General features: G+C 38.2%; 2 protein-coding genes across 3 annotated transcripts in view; both read left to right on the top strand.

Annotated features, from left to right (window-relative positions):
• Positions 1-15,288, top strand: part of PGM1 (phosphoglucomutase 1) — a 157,434-nt gene extending 142,146 nt beyond the window's left edge. For both annotated transcript variants that reach the window (XR_013376407.1, XR_013376408.1), the window contains one exon: positions 14,234-15,288. The gene's annotated coding sequence lies outside the window, so the exon portion shown is untranslated. The remainder of the gene's footprint in view (positions 1-14,233) is intronic.
• Positions 1-17,030, top strand: part of ROR1 (receptor tyrosine kinase like orphan receptor 1) — a 447,550-nt gene that overhangs the window by 13,385 nt on the left and 417,135 nt on the right. The window lies entirely within an intron of this gene.

The following is a 17,030-nucleotide window of genomic DNA, read 5'->3' on the forward strand; positions in this document are numbered from 1 at the left end:
GGTCATGATCCTGGGGTCCTGGGATTGAGTCCTGTGACAGGCTCTCTGCTCAGCAGGGAGGCTGCTCCTCCCTCTCCCTCTGTCCCTTCCCCTTGCTCATGCATGTGCGTGCACACACACTCTCTCTCAAATAAATAAAAAAATAAATAAACTCTTAAAAAAAAGAGTTGTGTGGATTAAATCAGAAAATGCATGGAAAAAGCTCACTAAATGGTAGATACAATACTATTGCTATTACCAACACTAGAGCCAGGTTATTCTGGCCTTTGACCTTCTTCTCTTTCTGTTACTCTTTTTGCCTCCAGCAGGGGTCACAAATCCCCATTAGAGTTGTTTTTGTTTTTGTTTTTGTTTTTTTTCTCTGCAAGTGAAATGAAGTCTTTATACTATAATTGGAAATTTTGGTAAACTTATATGCCCAGGAAGCCTACCTCTTTTTAGTGACCAAAAAGCTTTTGCTTTCTGTACTAAAAGTCACATCTTCCAAGAGGAGTTTTAGTATACAGTTCAATCATACCCAAATGATCTCTTTTTTAGATTGTGAGAATAGCTAGTATCAAATACACAATTAAATGGAAGAATTTAGAGGTATCTGGCGCCAAGCGTCTCACTAATGTTGTGGCAGGGGAGAATGAGTACATTTCTTAAATCACATCCAATTATGTAAAATAAGACTATTTTGGATATAGCTACGATTTCATCACATTTTTCTCTTGCTGTCGCTCCCCATGCAACTATGCTACATCACATTATATAGGGAGAATAACAAAATCCAGCATTTCATGCTAGATTTAGAAGGCTGTCTTGTTCCCCTGTTGTAGTGTTCTGAGTGGGCGTTTGAACTCTGAAACCCTGCAGACTGAGCCCCTCAAACAGGCTCTTTCTGTGTCTCAGTGGGAAACTCTTTGCTTCTCTTCTTCAGTTTCTTCAGCTGTAAAACAGGAATCCAAATAATTCCCCCTTAGCTCAGGGATTCTTTGAGCTAGTCTGTAAAATGACACAGAGATGAAAAACCCTGTAGTGACAATGCATGCCTAACACTGTTATGAGTCTAGAGCTCAGAGCTCAATGAGATTTAAAAAAAAGAAAAAAAGAGAAAGATCCAGCATCCTAGAGGAAAAACCCAAAGTACCCTCTGATCAAACTGAGGATTGTGCATAACTTTGGGGATCAATTTCCGTGCAACTTCCTGGGATAAACTTGCAATGTTTTTCTACTCTCTTCCCTAAAGGAAGCCTTCTCCATCATAGTTTCATAGGATTCCCACCCGCTTTTTTTTTTTTAATGTAGTAAAGAAAAAAATTTGGGTACAGTTTCCTTGCTGATTGTGGAGAACAAATCTGTATCTCTTCGGAAGCTTGTTGATTAAATGATCTGTGTCATCTGTAGGTAGTACATACATTTCTCTGAGGGGAAAAGAGGGAGTAATCAAGAATGCTTCTCTTCTGAGAGGAAAACAGATGCACCATGTGTGTATAGGGACTGTTTAAAACAGTCAAGAGCCTGGGAGAATTATAACGATGCTCTCCCTGCAAATGTTGTGGGGATAAATGGTGACTCAAAAAGAGAGCTTGCATTCCAGACCTTTTGGTGTCTATGGCAAGAAGCTGATAAAATGTGTCAATAAAATCTGGCATTTATTAGAAAGATAAAGACATCTGGAGTAAATGGTATACTCTGAGTAAGACAGGAAAACAGGAACATTTCTGTACCTTGTTACCAACTTTTGTCTCCGGTCGGTTGGTAACTGGGTTTATTATTTAGAATTTTTATTTTTTTAAATTTTTAAAATAAATTTATTTTTTATTGGTGTTCAATTTACCAACATACAGAATAACACCCAGTGCTCATCCCGTCAAGTGCCCCCCTCAGTGCCCGTCACTCATTCACCCCCACCCCCACCCTCCTCCCCTTCCACCACCCCTAGTTCGTTTCCCAGAGTAGGAGTCTTTATGTTCTGTCTCCCTTTCTGATATTTCCTACCCATTTCTTCTCCCTTCCCTTATATTCCCTTTCACTATTATTTATATTCCCCAAATGAATGAGAACATATAATGTTTGTCCTTCTCCGATTGACTTATTTCACTCAGCATAATACCCTCCAGGTCCATCCACGTCGAAGCAAATGGTGGGTATTCATCGTTTCTAATGGCTAATATTCCATTCGTATATATAGACCACATCTTCTTTATCCACTCATCTTTCCATGGACACCGAGGCTCCTTCCACAGTTTGGCTATTGTGGCCATTGCTGCTAGAAACATCGGGGTGCAGGTGTCCCGGCGTTTCATTGCATCTGAATCTTTGGGGTAAATCCCCAACAGTGCAATTGCTGGGTCGTAGGGCAGGTCTATTTTTAACTCTTTGAGAAACCTCCACACAGTTTTCCAGAGTGGCTGCACCAGTTCACATTCCCACCAACAGTGTAAGAGGGTTCCCTTTTCTCCGCATCCTCTCCAACATTTGTGGTTTCCTGCCTTGTTAATTTTTCCCATTCTCACTGGTGTGAGGTGGTATCTCACTGTGGTTTTGATTTGTATTTCCCTGATGGCAAGTGATGCAGAGCATTTTCTTATGTGCATTTGGCCATGTCTATGTCTTCCTCTGTGAGATTTCTTTTCATGTCTTTTGCCCATTTCATGATTGGATTGTTGTTTCTTTGCTGTTGAGTTTAATAAGTTCTTTATAGATCTTGGAAACTAGCCCTTTATCTGATATGTCATTTGCAAATATCTTCTCCCATTCTGTAGGTTGTCTTTTAGTTTTGTTGACTGTATCCTTTGCTGTGCAAAAGCTTCTTATTTTGATGAAGTCCCAATAGTTCATTTTTGCTTTTGTTTCTTTTGCCTTCGTGGATGTATCTTGCAAGAAGTTACTGTGGCTGAGTTCAAAAAGGGTGTTGCCTGTGTTCTCCTCTAGGATTTTGATGGAATCCTGTCTCACATTTAGATCTTTCAACCATTTTGAGTTTATCTTTGTGTCTGGTGAAAGAGAGTGGTCTAGTTTCATTCTTCTGCATGTGGATGTCCAATTTTCCCAGCACCATTTATTGAAGAGACTGTCTTTCTTCCAATGGATAGTCTTTGCTCCTTTATCGAATATTTAGAATTTTTAACATATTCCCTTAAAATGATTGCTAGCTTTTGCAGTCCTCTCTTGGCTTGCTAGGGTTTACAAATCACACCAGGCAATAGATCTTTAACGCTATTATTATTATTACAAAATAATAATAGAAAGTGGATTGTGCATGTAGTGCATTTTTTTCTAGGGAATGAAATCACAAAAATAATTAACCACAAGAATTTCACTGTTTGAAAAAGCAAAACAAAACAAACTATAGATGTACAGACAGTCAGCTGATTTTCCTCCCATGTGTGGCTCTTCCATAGCTGTATATAACTGTCTAAGGCAATTATCCTCACAGTGACCTCTGTTCCATAGTGGCAAAATCCAGGATAGTCAAGATACTTAAAAGTTGGTTATTCTTGGGGCGCCTGGGTGGCTCAGTCGGTTAAGCATCTGCCTTTGGCTCAAGTCATGATCTTGGGGTTCTGGGATTCAGCCCTGCGTCAGGCTCCCTGCTCCACAAGGAGTCTACTTCTCCCTCTCCCTCTGCACCCCTCCACCCTGGTTCTCATGCTCTGTCTCTCAAATAAATAAATAAAATGTTTTTAAAAGTTGGCTATTCTTTGTGTTTTGTAGTTATGATAAGAGATGAATGAGAAGGTACATCTTTTTCTAGACATTGTTTTTCAAAAATGTTTTTAGATTGGCTAGTGGTATATAGTTCATTACAGGGCTCCTGATCCAGTGTTTAGGTTGAAAGAGGAAAAATATTTTGTATTGACAGAAGATCAGGAGCAGATGTACACCAAGGTCTCAAGCATACATTTTAACTTATTTGTGTGTGTGTGTGCTGTGAGGAACTATTTTAGAGCCAAAAAGTGATTGTATTCACTAATTATAGGCAGTTTGGTAGTTTTTATATAAAAAAATAATGTTTTAATGTGTTATCCATTGGCTTTCCTCTCTCTCATCCTGAATATGTTTTGAGTGTTTACTTCATGGGCTTACTTAAGGTTTAATGTGGAATTATCTCAGTGTCCTGGGAAACACAAGTTTTTCATACCCATCAGCTTCCTTAGAAAGTTTAATGTGATTATGAACCACTTCAAGTTGTGGCTATAGTAGCACAGGTATGTGGAAACAGTGTAGTTGTCTGGTAAATTTGATCAAGGTAGAATGTCAAGTTGGATCATTCAAGAGTCAGACCTCCCCCCCGCCCCGCCTGCCCTGGACACCTAGGTGGCTCAGTGGTTGAGCACCTGCCTTTGGCCCAGGGCGTGATCCCAGAGTCCCGGGATCAAGTCTCACATTGGGCTCCCTGCATGGAGCCTGCTTCTCCCTCTGCCTGTGTCTCTGCCTCTCTCTGTGTCTCTCATGAATAAATAAATAAAATATTAAAAAAAAAACACTTAAAAAAAAAGAAGAAGAATCAGGACCCGCAAAATATATCCACTTTGGTGTCTGAGAAAATCCAGATTGAATATCTACGTTGCTCAAAAATGCTAGATTGCCAGATTTCTACTGCAATTGGTGTGCATGCAAACTGCTTACACATGCAGCCTAGAGGGAGTCAGTTCTGTTGAGTGGCTGTCAAAATGTCATCACAACTCACTGCCATTTTTAGATGACAAATCATAAACATGGCTGGCGCTCAGGAAATGATGGTTAACTGTGTGAGGCAGAATGGTGGAAAACCTGGGCTGCACATATAAATGTCAGGTGCCAGGTTTATAAGTGAGGCAGGTCTAGAGTCAGGGTGTGAGGGATGGTAGGAACTGTGAACACCTGAGGGGACCCACCCATCTGAAGGGGCATCTTCACCTTACTTCTAGCCCTCCACTGCCCTTTTTCAGCAGAGGCTCAGTGTTGCCAAATCTGCTAATTTTTTTTCCCCAAAACAAGTAGGAAATTCAGATTTTTATATGAAATCTCTCAAACTTTAAGTGTTGACTTTAATTTCCTAAAGCTCTTTGCACTTAGAATCTAAATACTGCAGAAGGCTAAATATGGCCACCAGCCTACCATTTTGAGAATTCTGAATGAAGTGACTCCCTAAGAAGAACCTCCCTACTCTGCATTTAGATATATGTCTTTCCAGGAACCTTGGTGAGTGTCTTTTTTTTTTTTTTTAAACAAAAAAACACTGGACTGGGATTTAGGAGATTGGGTAAGCCAACTCTATCTTTCCTGACTGCATGATCAAGGGAAAACCCTTAACTTCTTATCCTCAGCTTTATAATACATCAATTCATAATACATATTCCCTCATCTATCTCACATATAAAATTCACCCAATTAATATTTATTAAAAATTTACTTGACCATATCCTATTTTGCTTAATTCTCAAAAAGGCCTTTTAAGATATTCTTAACATGGATGTACAGATGAAGAAACTGAGATTCTGCAAATTTTATGGAAATTGCTCAAGTTTACAGAGCTAATTAGTGATAGAGTGGAGAATCAGAGCAGAGCTTTTGATTTTAAGCTCTGGTTTCCACTGTGAAAACAATTCTTAAAATAGATAAGGAGCTATAATTCATTTAAATCATCATCCTCATCAGCAGCAGTATTTTGGCTTGTTCTTGTCTAGCCACTAGACACAGAGTTTACAAGTGAAATCTTACCTGGGCAAATCACTGTATCTCTCTAGGTCTCAGTTTTTTTGACTCTTAAGTGGGAGAAGTAAGACTGGAGAAGAAGTTCAAATTGGTATTTTGATGGCTATATTTTGCTCAGAGATATAGTTGGTTGGGCCTAAATAATTGTTTCTGTTTTTTAAAAAATCTAAGTTATTGAGGTAGTATAGCTTACATAAAATAAAGGGTACATATTGTAAGTGTATGATTTGATAAATTTTAACACCTAAACACACCCATGAAAACCATTACCACAATCAAGATGATAAGCATATCCATCACCCCCAAAGTTTCCTTATGCCCCTTGGTAATCCATCCCTGACTTTCCACTCTCTGTTCCAGATAACAACCGATCTGTTCTCTTTTACTATACATTTGTTTGTATTCCCTAGAGTTTTATCTAAATGGAACCATTCAGGTTATACTTTTTTTGGTCTGGTTTCTCTTACTCAGCTTAACTATCTTGATATCTATTCATATTGTAATGTGTATCATGAGTTTACTCCTTATGATAGCTGAGTAGTGTTCCATCATATGGAAGCACAATAGTTTGTTTATCCACTTACTTGTTGATGGACATTCTGGGCTATTCCCGATTGGGGTTATTATAAATATACCTACTAGATCATCTAAGCAGATCAACAAGGAAACAAGGGCTTTGAATAACACTCTGGACCAGATGGACTTCACAGATATATTCAGAGCATTCCATTCTAAAGCAACAGAATACACATTCTTCTCGAGTGTACATGGAACATTCTCCAGAATAGATCACATACTGGGTCACAAATCAGGTCTCAACCAGTACCAAAGTTTGAGATTATTCCCTGCATATTTTCATACCACAATGCTTTAAATCTTGAACTCAATCAAAAGAGAAAATTTGGAAGGAACACATGGAGGTTAAAGAGCATCCTACTAAAGAGTGAATGGGTCAACCAGGAAATTAAAGAAGAATTTAAAAAATTCATGGAAACAAATGAAAGTGAAGACACAACCTTTGGGATGAAGCAAAGGCGGTTCTAAGAAGGAAATATATAGCAATACAAGCCTTTCTCAAGAAACAAGAAAAGTCTTAAATATACAACCTAACCTTACATCTAAAGGAGCTGAAGAAAGAACAGCAAATAAAGCCTAAATCCAGCAGGAGAAGAGAACTAATAAAGATTAAAGCAGAAATCAATGAAATAGAAACCAAAAGAACAGTAGAACAGATCAACAAAACTAGGAGCTTGTTCTTTGAAAGAATTAAAAATATTGATAAACCCAGCCAAACTTATCAAAAAGAAAAGAGAAAGGACTCAAATACAATCATGAATGAAAGAGGAGGGATCACAACCAACATCAAAGAAATACAAACAATTATAAGAACATATTATAAGCAACTATATGTCAACAAATTAGGCAATCTGGAAGAAATGGATACATTCCTAGAAAGATTTAAACTATCAAAACTGAAACAGGAAGAAACAGAAAACCTTACTATTATTGTATTACTATTGGTTACTTCCTCTATGTTTGTTATTAGCTGCTTTATATATTTGGGTACTTCCATGTTGAGTGCATAAATATTTACAATTGTTAAATCTTCCTGTTGGATTTTCTCCTTTATGATTATGTGTCCTCCTTTGTTTCTTGTTACAGTCTTTGTTTTAAATTCTATTTTATCCAGTATAAATATCCCTGCCTCAGTTTTCTTTTCACTTCCATTTGCATGATAAATGCTTTCCCATCTCTTCACTTTCAATCTGCATATATCTCTAGGACTGAAATGAGTTTCTTGTAGGCAGTATACAGATAGGTCTGGCTTTTTTGTCCATTCCATCACTCTATGTCTTCTAATTGGGCATTTAGTCCATTTACATTCAGGATAATTGTTGTTCAGTAATTTACTTAATTGCCATTTTGTTACATGTTTTATGGGTGTTTTTGTAGTTCTTTTCTGTTCCTTTCTTCTCTTGCTCTCTGCTCTCATGATTTTCTGGTTTCTTTCATGATATACTTGGATTCCTTACTCTATTTTATTGCATACCTACCATTAGTTTTTCATTTGTGGTTACCATTAGTTTTGTGTATAACATCTTATGCATATGGCTGTCTATATTAAGTTGATGGTCACTTAAGTGGACCCCGCTGCATTCTTAATTCCTTTCTCACCTAAGTTTTTGGCATATGGTGTCATATTGTACATCCTTTTATTTTGTAAATTCCTTGACTGATTTTTTATACATATACTTAATTGTACTGCTTTTATGACTCCTACTTTTCTTACTCCTGATTATAATCTTTCCTTTCCATTCATTGTCCCCTTTAAAATTATTTGTAGGGCTGGTTTAGTGGTCATGAATTTCTTTAATTTTTATTTGTCTGGGAAACTCTTTATCTCTCCTTCTATTCTGAATGGTAGCCTTGCTGGATAGGGCATTCTTGGTTGTAAGTTTTGTTTCCTTTCAGCACTTTGAATATATCATGCCATTCCCTTCTGGTCTGCAGTTTCTGTTGAAAAATCATCTGGTAGCATTATGGGTTTGTTTTGCATGTAACTTTTATATTGCTGCTTTTTTAAAATATTTTATTTATTCATGAGAGATAGATAGAGAGAGAGATTGGCAGAGACATAGGCAGAGGGAGAAGCAGGCTCCCCTCAGGGAGCCTGATGTGGAACTCGATCTCTAAACTCCAGGATCATGCCCCGAGCCAAAAGCAGAGTTTAAATACTGAGCCATCCAGGTGTTCCTCTCTTGCTGCATTTATTTGTTTGTTTGTTTTGTTTTATTTATTTATTCATGAGAGACACAGAGAGGCAGAGACACAGGCAGAGGGAGAAGCAGACTCCTTACAGGGAGCCAGATGCGGGACTTGATCCTGGGACTGGGATCACACTCTGAGCAGAAGGCAGAGGTCCAACCTCTGAGCCACCCAGGCATTCCTCTCTTGCTGTTTTTAAAAGTCTCTTTGTCACTATTTGTTTGCCATTTTAATTAGTATGAATCTTGGTGTGGACCTCTTTGGGTTAATTTTGTTGGGATCTCTGTGCCTCCTACATCTGGATTTCTGTTTCTTTCCTCAGGTGGGGGAATTCTTCATGTATTATTCCTTCAAATAAATTTTCTGTCCCCTTCTCTCTCCCTTTTCCTTCTGGAATTCCTATAATGCAAATGTTATTATGCTTGATGGTGGCAGTGAATTCCCCTGGTCTGTTTTTATTTATTATTATTACTTTTTCTCTCTCTTGTTCAGCTTGATTGCTTTCTATTGCTCTGTCCTCCAGATCATTGATCTGTCCTTCTGCTTCCTCTTGTCTACTATTTACTCCACTGAGGCTATTTTTCACTTACAGTTACTGAGTTCTTCATCTCTGATTGGTTCTTTTTTTTTTTATGTTTTCATCTCTTTATTGAGAGTCTCACTGAGGTCCACTGCTCTTTTTTCAAGTCCAGAGAGTAGTCTTAAATTCTCTATCAGATATATTACTTATCTCCTTTTCTTTTAGCTCTTTTGCTGTGATTTTGTCCTGTTCTTTCATTTGGAACATATTCTTCTGTCTCCTCATTTTGTGTAACTCTCTGTGCTTGTGTCTATGTGTTAGGAAAGTTAGCTGTATCTCCTGCTCTTAAAATAGTGGCTTTATGAAAGCACCACTTTGGGGGGGCTCCAACCAAGGGTATATTTGAGGATGCAGGTTCGCAGGAGAATGGGGTAGGAGGGTGGGAGTTTGGGAGTGCAGTGTTAGCAATGTTTGGGCAGGTCTGCAATGGGAGGGGAACTGGAGCCAGGCCAGGCAGAAAGGGAGGGGACATGTCTCTAGGAGAACTTAGGGGGATGAGTGCACTAATAACAAGTTTGGTAGAAAGTGTTGGTGCTATGCTGGTTTCTGTAGGTGTCCCTGTGTCTAGGCTGAGGGACAAGGGAGGGAAATGGCACCTTCCAATTCTTTTGCTCTTGGAAAAGTCTCCCAAAGTTCTCTGCCCCTCCAGCACATGCTCTGAGATTAATAAACAAATCTCCTTGCTGTGTACCCCAGGCATTTTTCAAACTGTTGCTTCTATGGTGTATCTTCATGGGGCTGTTTGTTGTGCTGTCCCTTTAATGGCAGGGACTCAGTTTCTTCTTACTCTCCTTACTCTCCCAGAGCTGAGCCTGCTGATTTTTAACATCCAAGGTGTTAAGCCCCGCTGAGTGTAAGAACTCACAAAATTATGCTCCTCTGATTTTCAAAACTCTATGTTATGGGGATTCATCTTATCTGTTAGGGGTCCCCAGTGTGACAGTCTGTTTCTCTCCCATTTCCATGCCTTCTGTGTCCATCACTCCCAGGGACAGTCCCACAGGTCCATTTAGCTCCTGACTGCATCTCTGCCCTTCCTATTCTCTCATTGTGGTCTTTTTTCTACACTTAGCTGTGGAGAGTCTGTTCTGCCAATCTTTGGATTGCTTTCTGGGTTATTTACATCGATGTGGGTGCTATTCAATTGTATTTGTGGGATGAGGTGAGCTTAGCGTCCTCCTATTCCACCATCTTCCCCGGAAGTCCCTCTTTTTTCTTATTATTGAGTTTTGAATATCCTTTACAAATTCTGGATAAAGTATTTACTTTTTAATTTTTTTAGAAAGAGCCATGCCTTTTTAAATTTTTTTACCTATTAGATAGAGATAGAATGAGTGTACACACAGAGTGAGAGAGAGAAGCAGACTCCTGCCAAGCTGGGAGCCCAACACCGGGCTTGATCCCAGGACCCTGAGATCATGACCCAAGCCAAAGGCAGAGACACCCAACTGACTGAAGCCACCCAAGTGCCTCTAGATACAAGTCTTTATCAGATACATGACTTATAAGTATTGTCGCTCAGTCTGTGGTGTAATTTTTTCATTCTTTTAATAGTGTCCTTTAAAAAGCAGGGGTAGGGGATCCCTGGGTGGCTCTGCGGTTTGGTCCTGCCTTTGGCCCAGGGCACGAGAGAGAGAGGAAGGAGCAGGCTCCCCACTGAGCAAGGAACCCAACTCAGGACTCAATCCCAGGACCTGGGGATCAAACCTGAGCTGAAGGCAGACGCCTAACCTACTGAGCCACCCAGGTGCCCCATCTTCTTTTTTATTAACGAGTAGTATTCCATAAGATGGGTTTGCCACATTTTATTTATTTATTTTCTGTTGATGGACATTTGATTGTTTCCAATGCTTTACATTATAAATAAAGCTGCAGTGAACATTGATGTGTAAATCTTTGTACATATATTTTTATTTTCTTTTGGGTAAATATCTCTGAATGAAATTGTGGGATCGTAAGTAAGTATATATTTAGCTTTATAAGGAACTCTTAAAGGGGCACCTGGGTGGCTCAGTAGTTGAGAGTCTGCCTTTGGCTAAGGTCAAGATCTCAGGGTTGTGGGATCAAGTCCTGCATTGGGCTCCCTGCGGGTAGCTCCTTCTTCTTCTGCTTATGTCTCTGCCTCTCTCTCTCTCTGTATCTTTCATGAATAAATAAATAAATAAATACAATCTTTTTAAAAAAGTCTTAAAGAAAAAGAAACTCTTAAAAAGTTTACCACAGTGGTTGTAACATTTTTCACTCTCACCAACAATATATGAGAAACCTAGTGGCTTTCCATACTCTTAACATCTGTGGTTTTAGTCTAGTTTTAGCCATAGTAGTGCATATGTGAATAGCTTATTGTAATTTTAATTTGCATTTTCCTGATGACTAATGATGAGCATTTTTCAGTGTTTACTTATCATTCACTGAGAGGTGTTTTTTGATGAGCAAATGCTTTTAATTTTGTTGAATTCTTATTCATCAATTTTCTCGTTTAGAATTTCTGCTTTCTCTGTACAAAGAAATCTTTGCCTAGTCCCTCTTTATAAAGATATTCATATTTTATTTTATTCTAAGAACTTTATAGGTTTAGCTTTTACATTTAAGCACTAATTCACCTCAAATTAAATTTTCTTTATACTATAAGGTACAGATAAAGTTTGCTTTTTTCCCCAGCATAATTTGTTAGACTTTCTTTTTGTCATTGAATTATATCGGTGCCTTTGTAAAAAAGAAGAAATCAATTATCAGGGTATGTGTGAGCCTATTTCTGGACTCTCTATTCTTTCTTTTTTCTCTCTATTCTTTTCCATTGATATATTTTTCTGCCTTTATGACATATTTACAGTATTTTTTCCAGCCCACAAGCATGATACAGCATTCCATCTGTTTAGGACATCTTTAATTTCTCTCAATAATACATTGTAGTTTTGCAGTGCAAAAGTCTTTTTGTTTCTTTTGTTAAATTTACTTATAGATTTTTTTTATGTGCTTTGGTGCTATTATAAATGGAATTTATTTTAAAATTTAATTTCCAATTGTTTGTTGCTAACATATAGACATACAATGGATTTTTGTATTATTGGCTGTGTATACTGAGACCTTGCTAAATTCACTTACCAAATTGAGTAGTAGGGTTTTAAAAATTGTTGTTTCTTTTGGGTGTCTATGTCCACATCATATTGCCTCTAAGTAAAGACAATTTAATTTTTTCCCCAGTATTTATGCCTTTTTTTTTTTCATCTTTTTTGCCTCATGAAACTGGCAAGTCCATTAATGGGATATTGAACAGAAAGGTGAGAATGTATATCCTTACCTTGTCTCTCATATTAGGGAGAACATGGTTAATATTTTACCATTAATCATGATGTTAGCTATAGGTTTTCCTTAGATACCTTTTATCAGATTGCGGAGGTTCTCTTTAATTTCTCGATTTATAAGATATTTCTTTTAAAATCATGAATGCATGTTGGATTTTTTCATGTGCTCTTTTTCTTTTTTCTTTAGCTATTGTGCTCATTAAATAATTTTATCTTTAAGTCTGTTAACTATATTGATTAGATTTGTGAATTACATAATTTTAGAATGTCAGAGCAAGGGATGCCTAGGTGGCTCAGCAGTTGAGTATCTGCCTTTGGCTCAGTATGTGATCCCAGAGTTCCAGGATTGAGTCCCACATAGGGCTCCGTGTGGGGAGCCTGCATCTCCCTCTGCCTATGTCTCCGCCTCTCTCTCCGTGTCTCTCATGAATAAATAAATAAAATCATTAAAAAAAAAAGAATGTCATAACAACCTTGCATTACCAGGATAAACCTAACTTGGTCACAATATATTGTCCTTTTTATATTATTGAATTTAATTTGCTAATATTTTGTTAAAGAGTTTTGTATCTAGTTCATGAGAAAGATTGGTTTGATTACGTCTTTTCTTGACATATCTTTTATTAGGTTTTGTTATTAAGGCATGGCTTATAAAATGAATTAGAAAGTAGTCTCTGGGGGTGCTGGGGTGGCTCAGTAGCTGAGCATCTGCCTTTGGCTTAGGGCATGATCCTGGGGTCCCCAGATCGGGTCCTGCATCAGGCTCCCTGTGGGAAGAATGCATCTCTCTCTGCCTGTGTCTCTGTCTCTCTCTGTGTGTATCTTTCATGAACAAATAAATAAAATCTTAAAAAAAAAAGACAGTGATCTCTGTTCTCTCTTCCTTCAGTTTGTAAAAGAGTTTGTGTAGTATTGCTATTATTTCTTCCTTAGATGTTTAATAGAATTCACCTACAGAGCTATCTAGGCTAGGGGTTTTCTTTGTGGAGAGGTTTTAAATTAAGAATTCAGTTTTCTTTCATAGGTAAGCAGCTATCTTTAGCAGTCATGTTGTGTTATTCAAAAAATTCATTCATTTCATCAACATTGTTTAATGTGTTGGCATGAAGTTGTTCAAAATAACCCCTTATGATAGCCTTATCCTTTAATGTATGTAGGATCTGATCTTGATGTTGGTTATTTGTGGATTCTTTTCTCTTGCTTATTTTTTAAAATTTTATTTTCAAGCAATCTCTACATCTAATGTCGGGCATGAACTTGCAACCCTAATATCGAGAGTCCCACGCTTTATGGACTGAGCCAGTCAGGCATCCCATCTTTCCTCATTTTTTAAAAAGATTTTATTTATTTATTTATTTATTTATTTATTTATTTATTTATTTATTTATTTATTTATTATTGAGAGACACACACACAGAGAGAGAGAGAGAGAGAGAGAGAGAGGCAGAGACACAGGCAGAGGGAGAAGCAGGCTCCATGCAGGGAGCCCCAAGTGGTGGGACTCGATCCCGGGTCTCCAGGATCACACCCTGGGCCAAAGGCGGCGCTAAACCACTGAGCCCCCAGGGCTGCCCTCTTTCCTCAAGGAGCCCGATGTGGGTCCCAATCCTGGACCCTAGGATCATGCCCTCAGCCAAAGGCAGGCGCTCAACCGCTGAGCTACCCAGGCGTCCCCACTGAATTTTTTTTATACTTATTACCTTTTTCCGCTTACTTTGAGCTTATTTTGCTTTCTTTTCTAGCTTCCTAATGTGTAAGCTTAGATCATGATTATAGATCTACCTGTTTTCTAATATAAATATATGAAGTTATAAACTTCCTCTTTATATATGAACTTCCTCTTTCAGCTGAATTCCCCCATTTTAAAAAAAAAAGATTTTATTTATTTATTTGACAGAAAGGGAGAGAGAGCACAAGCAGGGGGAGTGGCAAGCGGGAGGAGAAGAAGCAAGGTTCCTGTGGAGCAGGAAGCATGGCTCCATCCCAGGACCCCAGGATCATGACCTGAGCTGAAGGCAGACGCTTAACCAAATGAGCCACCCAGGCACCCCTGAATTCCCCAAGTTTTAATGAACTGAGCTTTCCTTGTCATTTAGTCAATGTATTTTAGTTCAATTGTTCTTTGATCCCAAGGTTATTAAAAATGTTAATTCTCGGATTTCCATGGATTTCCACATATATTTTAATATTAATTTCTAACTTACTTGACTCATAGAGCATATACTCTATGGCTTCAGTATTTTGATATATTCAGACTTATTTTATTGCTCAGCATATGGGTGTTTCTTGATGAATGGTCTGTAGGTGCTTAAAGAAAGGGAATCAGAACATGAGAGACTCCTAACTCTGGGAAACGAACAAGGGGTGGTGGAAAGGGAGGTGGACGGGGGTGGGGGGGTGACTGTGTGACGGGCACTGAGGGGGGCACTTGATAGGATGAGCACTGGGTGTTATGCTATATGTTGGCAAATTGAACTCCAATAATAATAAAAAAAAGAATGTGTATTCTTCAGTTGTTGGATATAGTGTTCCATAAATACCTACTAAATCAAGCTGGTTGATAGTGTTCAAATTTTTATATTTTCACTAATTCTCTATTTTATTTTTGTATCAGTTACTAAGAGAGAAGTGTTCAAGTGTCCAACTATGATTGTTCATTTTCTTTTCTCCCTCTACTTTTGTCAATTGTTGCTTCCCATATGCTTTTAAACTCTATCATTAGGACATACACATTTAGGAACATATACATATAAACATCCAAAAATTTAAGATTTCTATGTGTTTTTGATGAACTGGCTCTTTTGTCATTATGAAATAACCCTATTTTTCTATAATGATACTCTTTGTTTTGAAGACTATTTTTCTGATAATAGGAAAGCCATACCAGTGTTTTAAAAGTTACTGTTGGGAAAAAAATAAAAATAAAAATAAAAATAAATAAAAGTTACTGTTGGTGTGGTGTATCTTTTTTTTGTTTTTGTTTTCAATCTGTGCTTTCATATTTCACAAATATTTCACATTTCATATTTCAGCAAATAGGAAATTTGTGCTTCCTCTCCTCATAACCTTGGACTTTGCCTCCATAGAAAAAACTCTTCTACTAGGCTCATAATAAGAGTCCATTTAGGGGCACCTGGGTGTCTAATTCAGTTAAATGTCTGCCTTTGGCTCAGGTCATGATCTTGTGGTCCTGGTCATGATCTTGAGGTCCTGGGACTGAGCCCTGTGTTGAACTCCCTGCTCAGTGGGGAGTCTGCTTCTCCCTCTCCCTCAGCTGTACAACCTCTCCCCCACCCCCTGCCATTCATGCTCTTTCTCTCTCAAATAAATAAATAAAAATCTTTAAAAAAAAAGAGTCCTATTAAAGTTTAAGCTGCTTTCTAGTTACTTTGGGTTCCTCATGCCAAGAGCCCATTAGAAAAGTAAAGGAATTAAAATCCTTGCAGGAATAATTGGCCCTAATCATCAGGAAAAGATGCTGTTTTTTGAAAGTAACTTTTTATTGCACATGGCATGGTCACACAGAACCCTTAAGGTCTATACAGTGATCCTCCTACTGAAGGTTTCCATTAACTCCATAAAACATCTTTTCCTGCCATAGACATCCTCCAATAACATATGGTCTACTGGTCACATGGACCCAAGCAGCAGGGCCATTTGCACCCCACTTGGTCCTACAGAAGAGCTCTTTCTTTTATATAGTTGCTGTAGTGTTGTAGGGACCTTCTTCCTGAGAATCTGACCTCTTATTTAGTCAATTGACTTCTGGTCAGAAAACTGGTCCTGGCCTAGAACCTGGGTAAAGTATCATGAATTTTTACTGGGGGAGCTGCCTCTGCCTCCTAATCATCCATCCTTGATTTTTTTTGTTTGGATGGGTTAGCAATGCCCTTGGTAGGCTGCCCATGTATCTTGTTTCTAGGGATTCTGTGTTCTATAAACATCTCCACAATTCTGTGAGCCAGGCTTCTCTGGCTGCCCCTTCAACTTCACTGTTCGTCACAATAGTCATGTCAGTGTTGTGTCTACATTCAGCACTTCTACCTGGGGGTACCTGGGTGTATCAGTGGTTGAGCATCTACCTTTGGCTCAGGGCATGATCTTGGGGTCTTGGGATTCAGTCCTGCATCGGGCTCCTTGTAGGAAGCCTGCTTCTCCCTCTGCCTATGTCTCTGCCTCTCTCTCTCTCTGTCTCTCATGAATAAATAAATAAAATCTTTTAAAAAAAAGGTTAGTCTGTAAAAAAATAATAAAGCACTTCTATCTGGTCTTTATTTGGGGATATTATCATCTCTATTACTGTCAACAGTTCCCAGTCTTATAACAGCAACTCTTATTCTGGCCTGCAGATGAGGGCCATCACTGACGTCCATCCCCTTTTCCATACCTACTTCTTGATTTCAATTCTTTCTTTTCATGTTTATCTTAATGATCTTAAATAACATATAGCTACAACTTGTTTTTTCAGTTTTAGTCATTATCTATTGACTGTCCACTATGAAATACGGGCTCCCTCTCACAATCACCACCACCAGCACCATTACCAACATTTCCCATCCTCTTACTCTTCCATCATAATCTATTATAATTTTGGCTAGATTCATTGTTTGCAATATTATGCCTATGCAAATGCTAGCTACAGTTAAGCCATGCAGCCTATTATATTTATTTTCCATTTTTGCACACATTTTGTA

Source organism: Canis aureus, chromosome 3 (assembly GCF_053574225.1).
Source record: "Canis aureus isolate CA01 chromosome 3, VMU_Caureus_v.1.0, whole genome shotgun sequence".
In the NCBI taxonomy this organism is placed as follows: Eukaryota; Metazoa; Chordata; class Mammalia; order Carnivora; family Canidae; genus Canis; species Canis aureus.